The 14,816-nt window shown below is 41.2% G+C and overlaps 1 long non-coding RNA gene and 1 gene segment (V, D, J or C); one reads left to right on the top strand and one right to left on the bottom strand.

Moving 5' to 3' along the window:
• The window catches only part of LOC140128465 (immunoglobulin heavy constant mu-like), a 476,316-nt gene that overhangs the window by 259,433 nt on the left and 202,067 nt on the right, over positions 1-14,816 (bottom strand).
• LOC140128510 (uncharacterized) overlaps positions 6,611-14,816 on the top strand; it is a 53,221-nt gene continuing 45,015 nt past the window's right edge. Inside the window, exons 1-2 of the long non-coding RNA XR_011855144.1 lie at positions 6,611-6,679; positions 7,462-7,630. This is a non-coding gene — a long non-coding RNA (uncharacterized lncRNA). The remainder of the gene's footprint in view (positions 6,680-7,461; positions 7,631-14,816) is intronic.

The following is a 14,816-nucleotide window of genomic DNA, read 5'->3' as shown; positions in this document are numbered from 1 at the left end:
ACCACCAAAAACTGGGAAAACCTATTGACTCGAGTATAAGCCGAGGGTGGGAAATGCATTGGTCACAGACCCAGCCAAGTATATAGCCAGCCAGCCCCCTATAATATACAGCCTGCCCCCAGTAGTATACAGCCTGACCCAGCCTGCCCCCAGTTGTATACAGCCTGCCCCTAGTAGTATACAGCCACCCCAGCCTGTCCCCAGTGGTATACAGTCACCCCAGCCTGTCCCCAGCAGTATACAGCCACCCCAGCCTGCCCCCAGTAGTATACAGCCACCCCAACCTGCCCCCAGTAGTATACAGCCACCCCAGCCTGCCCCCAGTAGAATACAGCCACCCCAGCCTGCCCCCAGTAGTATACAGCCACCCCAGCCTGCCCCCAGTAGTATACAGCCATTCCAGCCTGCCCCCAGTAGTATACAGCCATTCCAGCCTGCCCCCAGTAGTATACAGCCATCCCAGCCTGCCCCCAGTAGTATACAGCCACCCCAGCCTGCCCCCAGTAGTATACAGCCACCCCAGCCTGCCCCCAGTAGTATACAGCCACCCCAGCCTGCCCCCAGTAGTATACAGCCTGCCCCCAGTAGTATACAGCCACCCCAGCCTGCCCCCAGTAGTATACAGCCACCCCAGCCTGCCCCCAGTAGTATACAGCCACCGCAGCCTGCTCCCAGTAGTATACAGCCACCCCAGCCTGCCCCCAGTAGTATACAGCCACCCCAGCCTGCCTCCAGTAGTATATAGCCTGCCCCCAGTAGTATACAGCCACCCCATCCTGCCCCCAGTTGTATACAGCCACCCCAGCCTGCCCCCAGTTGTATACAGCCACCCCAGCCTGCCCCCAGTAGTATACAGCCACCCCAGCCTGCCCCCAGTAGTATACAGCATGCCCCCAGTAATATACAGCCACCCCAGCCTGCCCCCCAGTAATATACAGCATGCCCCCAGTAGTATACAGTCAGTCCAGAATTTAAAAAAAAATAAACTATTTACTCACCCTCCGGTGTACCCGATGCGCAGCGCTGCTCCCCCAATGTCATTCCCGGCTCCTCTTCTTGCTTCCGCGCTGTCTTCTGTCTTCTTTAACATCGCGTTGGGCGCCGCAACTGTTCTCTCCCGTGCGGCGCGTCATATGACGCGCCGCTGCTGACTTCATACTAGGCACCGCACGGGAGAAGAACAATGGCGGCGCCCAACGCGATGTTAAAGAAGACAGAAGACGGCGCAGAAGCAAGAAGAGGAGCCGGGAAGCCAGAAGAGGAGCCGCGATGACATCGGGGGAGCAGCGCTGCGCATCGGGGCCACCGGAGGGTGAGTAAATAGTTTATTTTTTTTTTGTCCATTTTTAATTATTTTTTTTACACATATTGACTCGTGTATAAGCCGAGGGGACGTTTTTCAGCACATTTTTTGTGCTGAAAAACTCGGCTTATACACGAGTATATAAGGTATATATGTTTTATCACATCAGGACTCGCCTGGAACAAGGGCATATATAAACAAATCAGTGAAATATTTCAAAACACTTAATGCTAGGTCGCAGTTCACACTATGGGGCAGATGACATAAGCTGTATAGAATGGCATATTCTATATATGTTATATCGCATCAGGACTCGCCTAAACCAAGGACAAATGTATACAAATCAGTGAGAAATTTCAAAACACTTAATGCTAGGACACAGTTCACACTATAGGGCAGATGACATAAACTGTATAGAATGGCATATAATCTGTATATGTTATGTCGCATCAGGACAAGGGCACATATATGCAAATCAATAAAATATTTCAAAAAACGCTTAAAGCTTGGTCATTATTCACACTATAGAGCAGATAACAAGCTTAATAACACAAAATCAAATCTCTTCTGAGATTGAGACTCATTGGGGGTCATTTACATTTGCGTTTTCCCAACGTGTTACCCGAATATTTCCGATTTGCGCCAATTTTCCCTGAATTGCCCCAGGATTTTGGCGCACACGATCGGATTGTGGCGCATCGGCGCTGGCATGCACGCAACAGAAATCGGGGGCGTGGCCGAACAAAAACCATCGCATTTAAAAATAAAAATGTATCGTGAAAATTGCACTTACCTTCACCAGGTATAGGCCGGTGAATTTCAGGGCATTCCAGCGGACCTCCGGGAACTTCAGCGCAATGGAACCTCTCAATGGAACTTTTTCTATGCCCTTCCATACAAATGTAGAAACATCTTTATTGTGAATGCTACGAAAGTTTTGGGATGCGGCTGATACATGGACAGTGAGGCTGGATACATCTGAAAGGTGATGTCTTATCCTGTGCTTTAGAGGACATGTTGTGCAGTCTACATTCACTACATGCTATGAGGCATACAACATATGTTCCAGATACGTATCCAGCCTCACAGTCCATGTATCAGCCTCATCCCAACACTTTTTTGCTGTGTCTATGATTGTGATGCCTGGATTTTTATGTAGATGAAATAAAGCTACTATTTTATACGGATTTCCATGGACACGCTGGAGTTTTTTTCCTTTTGTATGCTGTTGAACCAAGAGCCTTTGGATTACTTCTCCGTGCACTGGGAAACCGAGAGCTTTGTGGGTGAGCTGGACGCTATTTTTTTTAAGGGTATCAGATAAGTTTACACCTCTCCAGACCATATGTCATGTGCATAGTATCAAAGGGATAATCTAATTTTAAAAAGGTTGGGGGAAGTTTGGTGTGTTTTTAGTTTCCCTCCTAAACTAAAACTAGGACACAAAGGGAAATCATAATCATCAAATAACTTGGACATAATTTGTAGTTATGAGGCCCCACTAACAGTATACAGTTAAGGGATTTTGCTTTACAGGCCACTTACATTTCAAAACTCTAGCTCTTTTATGTCAGATGACATAATACTCTGATTTTAAGTCTAGCCCCCCCAAATGCGGACATGCATCCGGAAGGATCGAAAATGTGTCAGATGTGTTTGTGAACTGCCCTTGACCAATGCTGGTTTTATGGCTTTCACTGTAATTTAAGAGATAAAGCATCATCCATTTCACAGAAGGATGGCAATGCGGACCATTTTATGCCTGCTAATGGAGAATGAGGTACCCAGTCAATTAAAGATGTTTTTTTTCCAGAACATTGCCTAAGGCAAAGATAATGTACCCATATTCAAGTGTCATTAAAATGTAAATTTTATTTTAATCAAAGTAAAAGATATTCCTAATATATTTAAAGTGAATAAACTCTTTTAACCCCTAGGCGCACCAGGACGTTATAGTACGTCCCCGGGGCTAGATGCTTAGCGCACGGGGACGTTCTATAACGTCCTGCTTCTGGCACCGGCTCACGAACGGAGCCGGTACCAGAAGCAGCGGCTGTCAGCTGTCTAGTACAGCTGACAGCCTGCGCTAACACCCGCGATCGGAGCCGGCTCCGATCGCGGGTGTTAACCCCTTACACGCCGCGGTCAAACATGACCGCGGCGTGTAAGGGTGTAAGCGCTGTGGATCGGATCCCCCGTGCCGCTTACCGGGGGATCCGATCCTCTGCCGGGCAGCTCCGAGGACTGGCATGTGCCCCGGAGCTGCCCGGTCTCCATGGCAGCCAGACCCCTTCCGGGTCTGGCTGTAAACTGTCTGAGCATGCGCAAGCTTGCTCAGACAGTTTACACTGCTCTACAATAAAATAGTATTGTAGAGCAGTGTATTGAACTTAAACCAGTGATCAGAGCATCACTGGTTTAAGTTCAAGTATGTATAAGTAAAAATATGCAAAAACAGTTAACACTACACATTATAATAAATAAAAAATTAATACATAAAAATATAAGCCCCTAAAATGTCACTTTCCCATAAAAAAACTTAATAAAGTATAAAAAACATAAAAACACAAAAAAACCCCGCATATTTGGTATTGCCGCGTCCGTAACAATCTGCATAATAAAACAGAATTGTTACTGGACCCGCACGGTAAACGCCGGAGGAAAAAAACGCAAAAAACGTTCCGAAAAAAGATAATTTTTAATTAATACCCTATAAAAAATGCTCTAAAAAGTGATTTAAAAAATGTTATGCACTCCAAAATAAGCCCACTAAAAAGAACAACTGTTCTCGCAAAAAATAAGCCCCTAACAAGATTTATCTGCCAAAAAATAAAAAAGTTATGCATATAAAAAGATGGTGATGCTAAAATGAATAAGATTTTCTCCAAATTAGTTTTTATTCAGTACAATTGAATAAAATACACAAAACCCCCACATATTTGGTATCCCTGCGTCCGTAACAATCTGTATAATAAAACAGAATCGTTATTAGATCCGCAAAGTGAACCCCGTAAAAAACAACCTAAAAAAACTCTCTCTGATAAAGATGATTTTTTATTAATGCCCTTTAAAAATGCTCTAAAAAAGTGATTTTAAAAAGTTACGCAATCTAAAATAAGACCACTAAAAAGAGCTATCATTCTTGCAAAAAATAAGCCCTTAAACAGATTTTTGAGGTGAAAAATAAAAAAGTTATGCATATGTAAGTCGGTGATGCTAAAATTAACAACAATTTTGCCAAATTACTTTTTATTCAGTAAAAATGGGAAAAAATAAAAAAATATATATAAATGAAGTATTTTCATAAACGTGGCGACCCAAAGAATAAAAATAATATACTATTTTCATGGTATGGTTAACGGCCAAAAAAAAAAACACATAAAAATTTTCCTAAAAATTGATGATTTTCATTTCCTCCACCAACAAAGAGTTAATTAAATCTCACCAATTAGCTATAGATGCCCCAAAATTATATATTAGAAAAGTGCATCTCATGTGGCAAAAGAAATAAGCCCCTATAGGTCCTCATTAAAAAAAAGAAAAAAATTATAGCCTGTACAATGTGACAGCAAATCTGCTCCGGATGGCGCCTCCTTCCCTTCTATGCCCGGCCGTGCGCCCATACAGCAGGTTACCACCACATGTAGGGTATCGGTGTACTCGGGAGAAATTGCGTATCAAACTTTGTGGAGCCTTTTTTCATTTTATCCATTACAAATGTTTAATTTTCCACCCAAAATGAGTGTATTGTGAAAAAATATTACAATTTGCAGACTCCACCTCCATTTTGTTTTAACCCCTATAAAACACGTAAAGGGTTAACAAACTTCTTAAAAGTGGTTTTTCATACGTTGAGGGGTGTAGTTTCCACAAAGGGGTAATTTACGAGTCTCGCTATTATTTAGGCCTCTCAGTGTCAATTAGAAACTGTGCAGGTCCATCTAAATACAGGTTTTGGCGATTTTACAAAAAATGTGAAAAATGGCTCCCAAATTCTGAGCTTCATAACATTCTAGTAAAATATGTGGAATCTGAAAAAACCATGCCAACATAAAGCAGACATTTGGGAAATGTAAGTTATGAATTTATTTGGGTGCTATGACTTTCTGAATCAAAAGTAGAGAATTTAGAACGTTGAAAATAAAGAATTTTTCAACATTTTTGCCAAATTTTGTTTTTTTTCATAACTAAACGCAAAAGATTTCATCCAAATTTTTAAACTAATTTGAAGTACAATGTGTCACGAGAAAACAATCTCAAAATCCCCTGGATATCTCACAGCGTTCCAAAGCTATAACCACTTATAGTGACACAGGCCAGATTTGAAAAATGGGGCCGCGTCCTTTAGGCCAAAAGATGCTGTGTCCCGTAGGGGTTAAAAGACCCAATGATGTGTGGACTGTATTATTAAGGCCTTTCTGAAGAAATAGTAACTAGTAATTGTTTTACATTCAATATGCTGTAACATATTTCTTCATCTGCTGCTGTGTACCGCTAATTAAGCTGTTGGATACATTGTAACATATGTGTCTTTTACTGACACTAGATATCAGTGTTGTTGTGCTTCTGACTAAGGCTACATTCACACGAACGTATGGGGGACGTATATACGGCCGATATACGTCCCCCATACACTTCTATGGGCGCACGGCACCCTACGGGAGCGGTACGGTGCCGCACACGTGCGGCACCGTACCGTTCCGTACCCGGGAAAAAGATAGGACCTGTCCTATCTTTTCCTGTAATACGGCGCCGTGCGCCATAGGTTGCTATGGAGAGGGGCGGGGGTGAGCTGCGCTCACCTCCTCCTCCTCTCCCCGTACACTGCCGTTGCCCGCTACGGTACGGTACGGGCGGGCAACGGCAGTGTGAATATAGCCTAAGCCTGTATATTTCTAGGTTCGCTTTTTTCACAGCAGCCTTGTTTATAGTGGCCAATAGATATGTTTTGGCACTATGTGCCTGCTAGTGGCTAGCTCAGGTCTGCAGCTCTGAGCTGCCTATCTTTTTTCTATTGCTTAACTACGTTCCACACTTCATTGATATTAAAATCCAAAGCTATCAGCCCGCCAACATGTTTCGCCAGTTAGCCTGGCTTCCTCAGGGGTAATGGGCTATAGATATAGATGGTTGCATCATCATAACCATTATCTGAAACAACTCACATAAAAATGAGTCTCACTGGGGGAGGTGTATTTCATACTAGCATATAAACATCCCTCTCTGTGATGTCACCATCTGGGGGGTGGGGGGAAAACTCACCATCTATAAATGATGGGGCTATGCTGATGCTCATAGTCAGTCTTTGGGTGAACACTTCACTGGACATGGTGTACAAAAGTTCTTCTCTCAGCCAGATAATCTGCTATTTCCGTAGTAATGTTATTTTGTTTTATTCCCTTTTTATTTTACAACCCTTGATGTATGTAATGTGTATTCCTGGTAATAGTTTATCTCCAATTCTATGTTTTTATGTGTGCACTTTCTTTTGTCTATTAAACCCTCAAAATTGAAGAAGTCTCTGCTTGTAGCCTAATAGAACTTAAGTGCTCTGAAGAGATAGTGTTACTGATATCAATTGTTAAGTAATGTTGAAGCTAAATGGGTATTCTGTAGACAGGTGATTATTTGCCTTCTCACTTATAATGTAATGCGTAGAATAATAGGTGGTGGCAGCTAAAATGAGTAAGGTCAAGGGCTAGAAGAGTAAAATTTAGCATAAGGGCGCCATCCGGTGTAGGTTGATAGGGCTTTATGTACTAAATTTGAGGTGCACCACGTGACTTAACTCTAGATTGGAAGTTTGTCACAGTTTGGCGTAGTAGTGGGATAGTGTATTTTTTTTAAGTAACCCTTTCATTTACGGTTTGGAGGATTCCTGATAACAGAGCCCACAAGTGTGAGACTTGGTGCATTCATATTTGTCATACGTGCAAAACAGTCCCCCTACCCCTTTTTTTGTTTTCTATCTTTTGTTTGCAAGTTAGACCACTGCTAAGATGGCAGAGGTGTACAGAAACAAGGCTGATCTGCTGGCCCACTGTGTGGAGAGGGGACTAGAACCAATGAGCCAGGACATGACTGACCAGGGGCCTCCAGCTTGGCAGCAACAGGACCCCTAACTGTATGGACTTGTCTTTTTCTCTACTCCTCCACAGGTGTCTGTGATCCTGAGATAAGGATAAAGAAAGTGGGAGTATACAGAATGCAGTGCTCAGCAAGAAGCTGCACAAGCAGATTGGGAATTTTCCCAACAACGCAAAGCAGAGTGAGGGCATGAACTGCAGATACAGCTCCAACAACAACATGCTTCACAATCGCCCCAGGGTGAGTCAATGGACAATGTTTATTTTAGGCCCTGTCTGAATCATTTTCCTTTCCTGGGGAATGATGGAAATCTGGATGTCTTTCAACTAGGATTTGAAAGAGTCTGCTGGCAATTTCACCTGGACTTAAAAGGAAAGCACTAGAGGCTTCTGTAGCATGATTGTGAAGCCATCAAATAGGCCTTTACCTCATACCAGAGGTATAATGGGAGCATTTCAGGACTGTGAGGGTGCGGTAACACAGTCCATTCTTGGACCTTTTTAAACAGATTGAAGACTATGTGTTTGGCTGGTTTTAATCTGTTTCACGCAATTTCAAACGCATGATAAACATACAAGAACACATGCATATAAAAACGGACCAGGAACGCACCGTGTGACAGCACCCTAAGGCGTGCTGATGTGGCTAATTACACAGGGCATGCCAAACAATGGTCCTGGTTAGGGTTGTGACCACCCTAGATGATATGGATTATCTCATGACGATGAATCGGTTCATCCAACTTTAACTACACCAATAGTGAAATTGACAAAAAAACTGTTTTGCTGGTTTCTTATGGGCTCTTTTTTTTAATGAAATTTGCTCTGTGGTCTAAATTTCACAATCATTAATTTTTTGTGGTAGTATTTTCACTGAATTATCAAATTGATCTAGTTATATTAAGTTTGAATGTCTCTGACAAAATATGGCAATTCAGAACATGTTTTTTCAAAAAATTTACTTTTTTTTTTATACCATAACTTTTTCATACTTAACCCCTTACCGAAGTGTGACGTAATAGTACGTCACGTAATAGTAACACGTCAGGTGCGGGTGCATGGAGAGGGCTCACGGGCTGAGCCCTCTCCATAGCCGGTAAGTCTTTGCTGCATATTGCAGAAAACACTTACCAGTAACACCCGTCATCGCTGCTATCCTACATCGAAGATCAAGATAAAAGGGGAAAGAGAAGCAACCTTCATATCAAGGTTGCTTCAGAAACTATACTCCCCATGGCTATTCCTGATTTCACTGTGTAACCTGCGTCGGCGCAAGGGGAAGATGCCAGCCGAACACTAAGGTAAATAACGCCATATCAACGGTATATACTTATTTATCATAATACTATTTATAACATTAGGAGACTCCTTGAGACAGTGAACCATGATAATACATTGAAGGCAATGCTTGAAGTGGTAGCATGTTCAGCACTTTATTGTTATAGGCTGGTGTATCCCCCATATACTTGAGACCATTTTTAATTTATATGTATTTGTGCAATATGTGTTTAACACAATGAAAATAGTTATGTTTTTACTATAAGAGTGGTAAAGCTCCCTTTATATAGGTTTTGTAGGATTGTAAGTGGGAACAGGACGGAAGTAAAATTGGTGAAATTCTTTAAAACTCCCATGTACAGTTCATATATTCATCAAATACATAGCAAAAAAATAAATTATGAAAAAAAATTTAAAATGTTGAGGAATATTTAAATAATGTTTATGTGAACCCCAGTTCCCACAAACTTTTTTTTATTAGTATGCATGTTTTTGTCAAATACTCAAGTCTCATAAAACTGTCTAAAACCTTGACCTTTTCAGTACATGGCCCAAATGAAGCACGCTATCTAAATGTGAGGACCTTCTGCTACCACTTGGTGTGGTGAAAGGTACGTTGCACCTTTTGCTGCACATTAGAGGACTGAATCTGAAAAGAGGACTGCCACATGTTAACAAATTGCTTTCAGAATTGAGGCTTCTACTCAGTCCATCTTAAAAATGTATATTTGGTTACTTTTACACTGTAGCATGGGAGAGCATACAGCAGCTCATCGGAGGGATGAGCATGTTCCATCTTTTTCCCATGCACGATACAGTGGCACACATGGCTAATGGCGGGCTCTTTTACAAATCCTATTATGAGGTTCACTAATTACTGCTCGATTGGAGATCTGCGCATGCACAGCAGTTCCGGCATTGCTGCCGATGCATGTGCAGTGCTTTCGCCAACACTGATGCTCTGGCCACTCGCATGCGCAGGGCTCAGATAGAGCAGTGCACAGCGAGAGCAGAGTGAAGTGCATGCTTTGATTGCAGAGGTAACAGGGGCATGGAAAAGCCTTTGCTCCCACTGTGGAAAATTTGCATAGGTAGATAGTTTAAAGATAAATTAGGGTTTAGTAAGTTAATAGGAACCTACCACCAGATCTACTTTGATAGGTAGATTTCTGGTCATAGGTTTCCTTTCAAATGTGTAAGAAACTCTTGTATAAGAAAAAAAGTGTGGGCAACATTACCTTTTCTTGTGGCCTGGAGCTAGCCGGGGCCCAGAATACCGGAGTGGCTGGCTAGTGCATGGTGTATGGGGACCAGAGGGCTGACATACAGCCTGGCAGGTCTCTAGCAGGTTGTGTGTGCACTAAATATGGAGGGGGAGGCTGATGCAATGGTTTTTCCCTGGGGCAACCACTGAGGTGTCTGTAGTATGAATCCTTGGGTAAAGGATGGGGAAGCCCATGGTGGTAAGCAGCCTGGATCCAGAGATAAGATGGAGGCAACGTTGTGCAAATCAACTTACGGTTCTTTATTCAACAGCAGGCAACAGCCAAACAGTGACGGCAGATTTCAGCAGCAAAAGTGGCAAGCAGGAAGAGTCATGGAGAGTTGGTCCACAGGAAGGTTACAAAAAGCCTGGTAGTAGATTTGGGCCGGGCTGATACAGATGGAGCTGAGTCTGGTGGTGGACCTCAGCTCTGGGCTAAAGTCTTGAGACTTGCCCTGGGTGCTAGGCAATGGCCTGAGACATCTGTGATTCCTAGTAGTGGACACTGGCTGTAGTAGTCAGACCTTAAGGTCTGGTTCCCTCCTCGCTGTTCTCTACAGACTAAGACTTGACTCCAAGATGGAGTCTCTCACTCTCCTGCTCAGATAGGCAGACCATGTGCTCCTGCACACCAGGGGTCTATATACTCCCTGGGTCATGTGGTAGCACTCCTCCATTCAGCTTCCAGCTTGATTTACAAGAACATCATTGGACAGTAACATCTGTGTTAACTCTTGGCTTACCAGGCAGTGGCTACAGCTGCAGTTACTAAGTTCTCCTGTACCTAGAGAGGTCATCAGTCTCCCTAACAACTCCTGACATGAGGGCACTATTCCCAACTACCACTTTGCATATGTTAATTATAGGAACACAAAAGCCAAGCAGTAATGCAAATATAATTGTCTATTAGCCAGAAATAGTCCCAAAATAGACAGTGAAGTGAAGCATTTATACAAATACTATTGAAAAAATTCATTTTGGGTTTAATATATAAATCATTGCACAATATATATGGTATATATAATCTATAATTATAACATACACAAGGGTCCCCATAATCCACTTTCACATATATAATGACCCTACTCCATAGTAAATAACATCAATTGGCCCACATTTATCAAAACTAGTGCAAATTTCTATGTGCAGTTTGCCTGTAGAGGTTGCAGTGGAACAGATTTATGAGGAAGTTAGCGCTCCCTGCACTCATCTTGCAACTCTTTTTTTTTTTTTCTTTTGGTGCACATAGAGTGTGTGGCACAATTGTGTTGGACACCGCATGATAAATGTGGCGCATGTTCCGACTCTGTGTCGCAGCTGATACGGACACTTCTTATATCCATGTGCAAGTAGTTTGCACGTTCTTTCTAGTGCAAAGTCAGACACTATGTGTAGTTACCCCAAGAGTGTATTATATTAATGAAATATTATATACAATGAGCTCTCATCATTGATGTTGAGTGGCATTCACACAAAATACATTTTATTATACTATATGATAATATATGCTTCCCTTTATAACAAATTACATAAATAATTGGAGGATACCTGGAAAGGGGTAGCGGTGTAGTTTAAAGACCAGCCACGACTTGATGTATCGGGCACCATTCTTTTAAACTAAGTATTATCTATTTTTCGTTTTAATTGAATTCACAATGTTTTAAGCTTCTTAGACATCGTATTGGGGATGATTCACTATTATTATGAACATTTTAATATGATGGAAATTTCCTTATTTATATGTGTGTTTTTTTTTTAAAGATATTTATATGTACTCACAACTTGATAATTATTTAATAATGAAACCGCTTTTATTTATTTAATTATTTATCGATCTGATCAATGTGGTATATATTATTTGTTCTGGTTGTAAGAATTGCTCTCCCTATGCCTTCACGGTACCGGACTGAACCCTGACCCCCAGTTCATCACGTGACAGCTATCATGTCATTTCCGGGGTCCCGGTATTATGGTAATGTATTTAAAGCGCAGTTACCACTTGTTATGTTATGCCTGATGAAGGCTCCGGTCTGGAGCAGAAACGTGTCGCATCTATATATTTTTTTAATAAAGAAACTTATTGTTCAAACACATTGAGTTGTGTGAACTAAGACGAAGGAAGCGCCGGTTCAATATTCTATCATCCCTCGGGACTCATCTAAATTATATAAATAGTCTCCCATATTAAATTATAATAGATGGTGATCATTCCCCGCACATGATTCAGATGTGAATACCCTTGTAAGTAATGGGTGAGGGGCGTATATTTCAGTTTATGTCAAGATCATGGACAATAGATCATCATGAAAGTCATCATATTAGAGTTTTATCCAACAGGAAGATGATGACTATCATATGAAGATAAATGTAAGGTTATGCACTTGGGTCAAGGACAAAAAACTAAAACAATTATGTTCTTAAATAGTTGGTAAAACTGCAGCTGAAAAACACATGGGATTATTGGTGGATGGTAAACTTAATTTTAGTGACCAGAGCCAGGCAGCTGCTACTAAAGCAAATACAATTATTGGATGTATCAAGAGAGAAATAGATTCTCATGATAAGGACTTAGTTTTGCCCTTATACAAATCCCTGGTCCGGCCAAACATGGAATATTCTGTAAAGCTTTGGGAATAAGTGTATAAAAAGGACGGCTAGTGGGAGGCCTCAATACAATCTATACATATCTGAATGGGCAGTTTCTAATGATCCTTGTTTTACCTGGGCCTGAGGACAAGACAAGAGGTCATCCTCTTTTTTTTTTTTTATTTGTCTTTGTTTGAATAAGCACTGTATGATTTATAGGTTGGCCTTGATGGACCGACCTTTGACTTTTTATAGAGGTTTTTATTTGATAGATCAATGAAGACTCCTCAAAGTAAAGGCAATTCAGAAACTACACTCACTAAAATGTACTTCTAGGGGAACAGCTTGAGGGGTAACAAACTGCAGAAAGATAAAGAAATCCAGAAAAGTATGTGGGGAAAATGTAAAAGAGTAACATTTATTTGCTAAACCTGTAATACCCCATTATTATAGAGCTCATCTGAGTCCATGTTCTCTGCATTACAGTCGGGACTATTTTTCAATTTTTATTTTTGAACCTTGTGGTTTTGTATTTCCCTTTATGCAGATAGAAGATATTGTATGATCTCCTCTTTAGTTTATTGTAGTGTGACTCTCTCGCACAATAATAGACTCCAGTGTCTGCAGTCTGCATATTAGTCATCTGGAGATAGATCTGCTTCTTGGAAGTGTCTCTTGTGATTGTGATTCTGCTCTTCAGTTGATCATTATAAGCAGTACCCCCACTGCTAGTAATTCTTCCAATCCATTCCAGTCCTTTCCCAGGAGCTTGTCTGATCCAGTGCATATAGTTGCTGGTTACATCAAGTCCAGAACCTGTACATGTCAGTGTGAGCTGCTGTGATGGTCTCACAAGTCCTGAACCTGACTCCTGTACTGTCTGAGAGAAGACACCTGCAATACAGAGAGTATATCAGAAAGGAAGGGTGATCTACATACAATAATGATATACATGTATTTCTAGTTTTTCTTACATATTGGAGAAAATAATAATAATAGGAGTATAAGAAGAGCCATGTCTGTCTGATCAGTAATGAGACTTTGTGAGAAGAAATATTTTCTATGTCTTCTTATACTTTTGCAGTTGCATCAGGTATTTGCATACAGGGCACCACCATGTGGTAGGATCTATATAAAGACAACTCCCATGTGTTCTACATATATTTGACACAGCCTAATATTATTCATATCAATACAGCTAAATCTTGAGGCACATACCCCTTTTCCTACATTTTTTTCCTGTTTAGCATCATTCTTAAAAATTTAGTCCTTAAAGTGTCTAAAAACTGTCTAGAAGCCTTCGTAAATGTGGCTTAAGGTGTCTTAGATAGTTATTTGATGAACATTAAGACACATCTTAAAAACCTTAGAAATAATACCATCAAAATCCATCAATTTGTTGGCAATTTTTTTTTGTCTTGTGCATAAACTGTAAGAAATATAACCACTTTGCATTGGCACTATACGATTTTGCTTTGATACATAATAACTTCTTGGTATAACAAAATCATGTTTCTATAATCACAAACATAACAGAATGGCTAAATGTCATGCTTTTACCCCAGAACAAAAGAAGCCTCTATAATTTCCATAGTTCAGGCTTACAATGAACCAAGAAATCTGCTTAAAAATCTTCCTTACCCTCAATACAGAGGTGTAAATCTTAATTCTTCTAGGGATAGGGGATTTGCACTTTACAGATTTATAATTTGAAGCATTTTTTTCTAGGCAATACTACAATATATTGCAATACTTCTGTGCCACAGTTTACAGTTAACTTGTTAAGTGCTGTGGTCAAACCAACGGTGGCACCTAAACAGTGGTGCCACAGGGGTACTGCAACATTAACTTGGATCTGCACTCAATGTGACCACATTGGGAAGCATAGTAACTGCCATGACATACCCTTTGCCATGCATGACATAATATGTCAGTAGCATGCCCCCACAATAAATGACAAAACTCTGTGTGGGGGGGGGATTTAGCAATGTGCCTCAGGTTCCGCCAGTCTCTAGCTAGAAAACGCTTGTCTTTTGCTGTTCCAGATTTATCTCTGTGATGATTAAATCCGGTGCAGTATAAGTATACTTTTAGTTGGTCTAAATTGTGCGCAAGAATTTTGGGAGCACGGATGGATTCCTGCAAGCCACGCCCCTTTCTCACAAGGTCATGCCCATCGCCTGAAGGCCACCCCCTTAATCAGACAAGACGGGAAAGTGCCAAAAAAGTCTAAAAGCCTTGATAACTGTGGTGCAAAACCACCAGAATTATGGCGCAAGTGCATTTATAAATCCCCTTT

This window comes from Engystomops pustulosus, chromosome 1 (assembly GCF_040894005.1).
Source record: "Engystomops pustulosus chromosome 1, aEngPut4.maternal, whole genome shotgun sequence".
Classification (NCBI taxonomy): Eukaryota; Metazoa; Chordata; class Amphibia; order Anura; family Leptodactylidae; genus Engystomops; species Engystomops pustulosus.
This window is presented reverse-complemented; position numbering and strand designations above follow the sequence as displayed.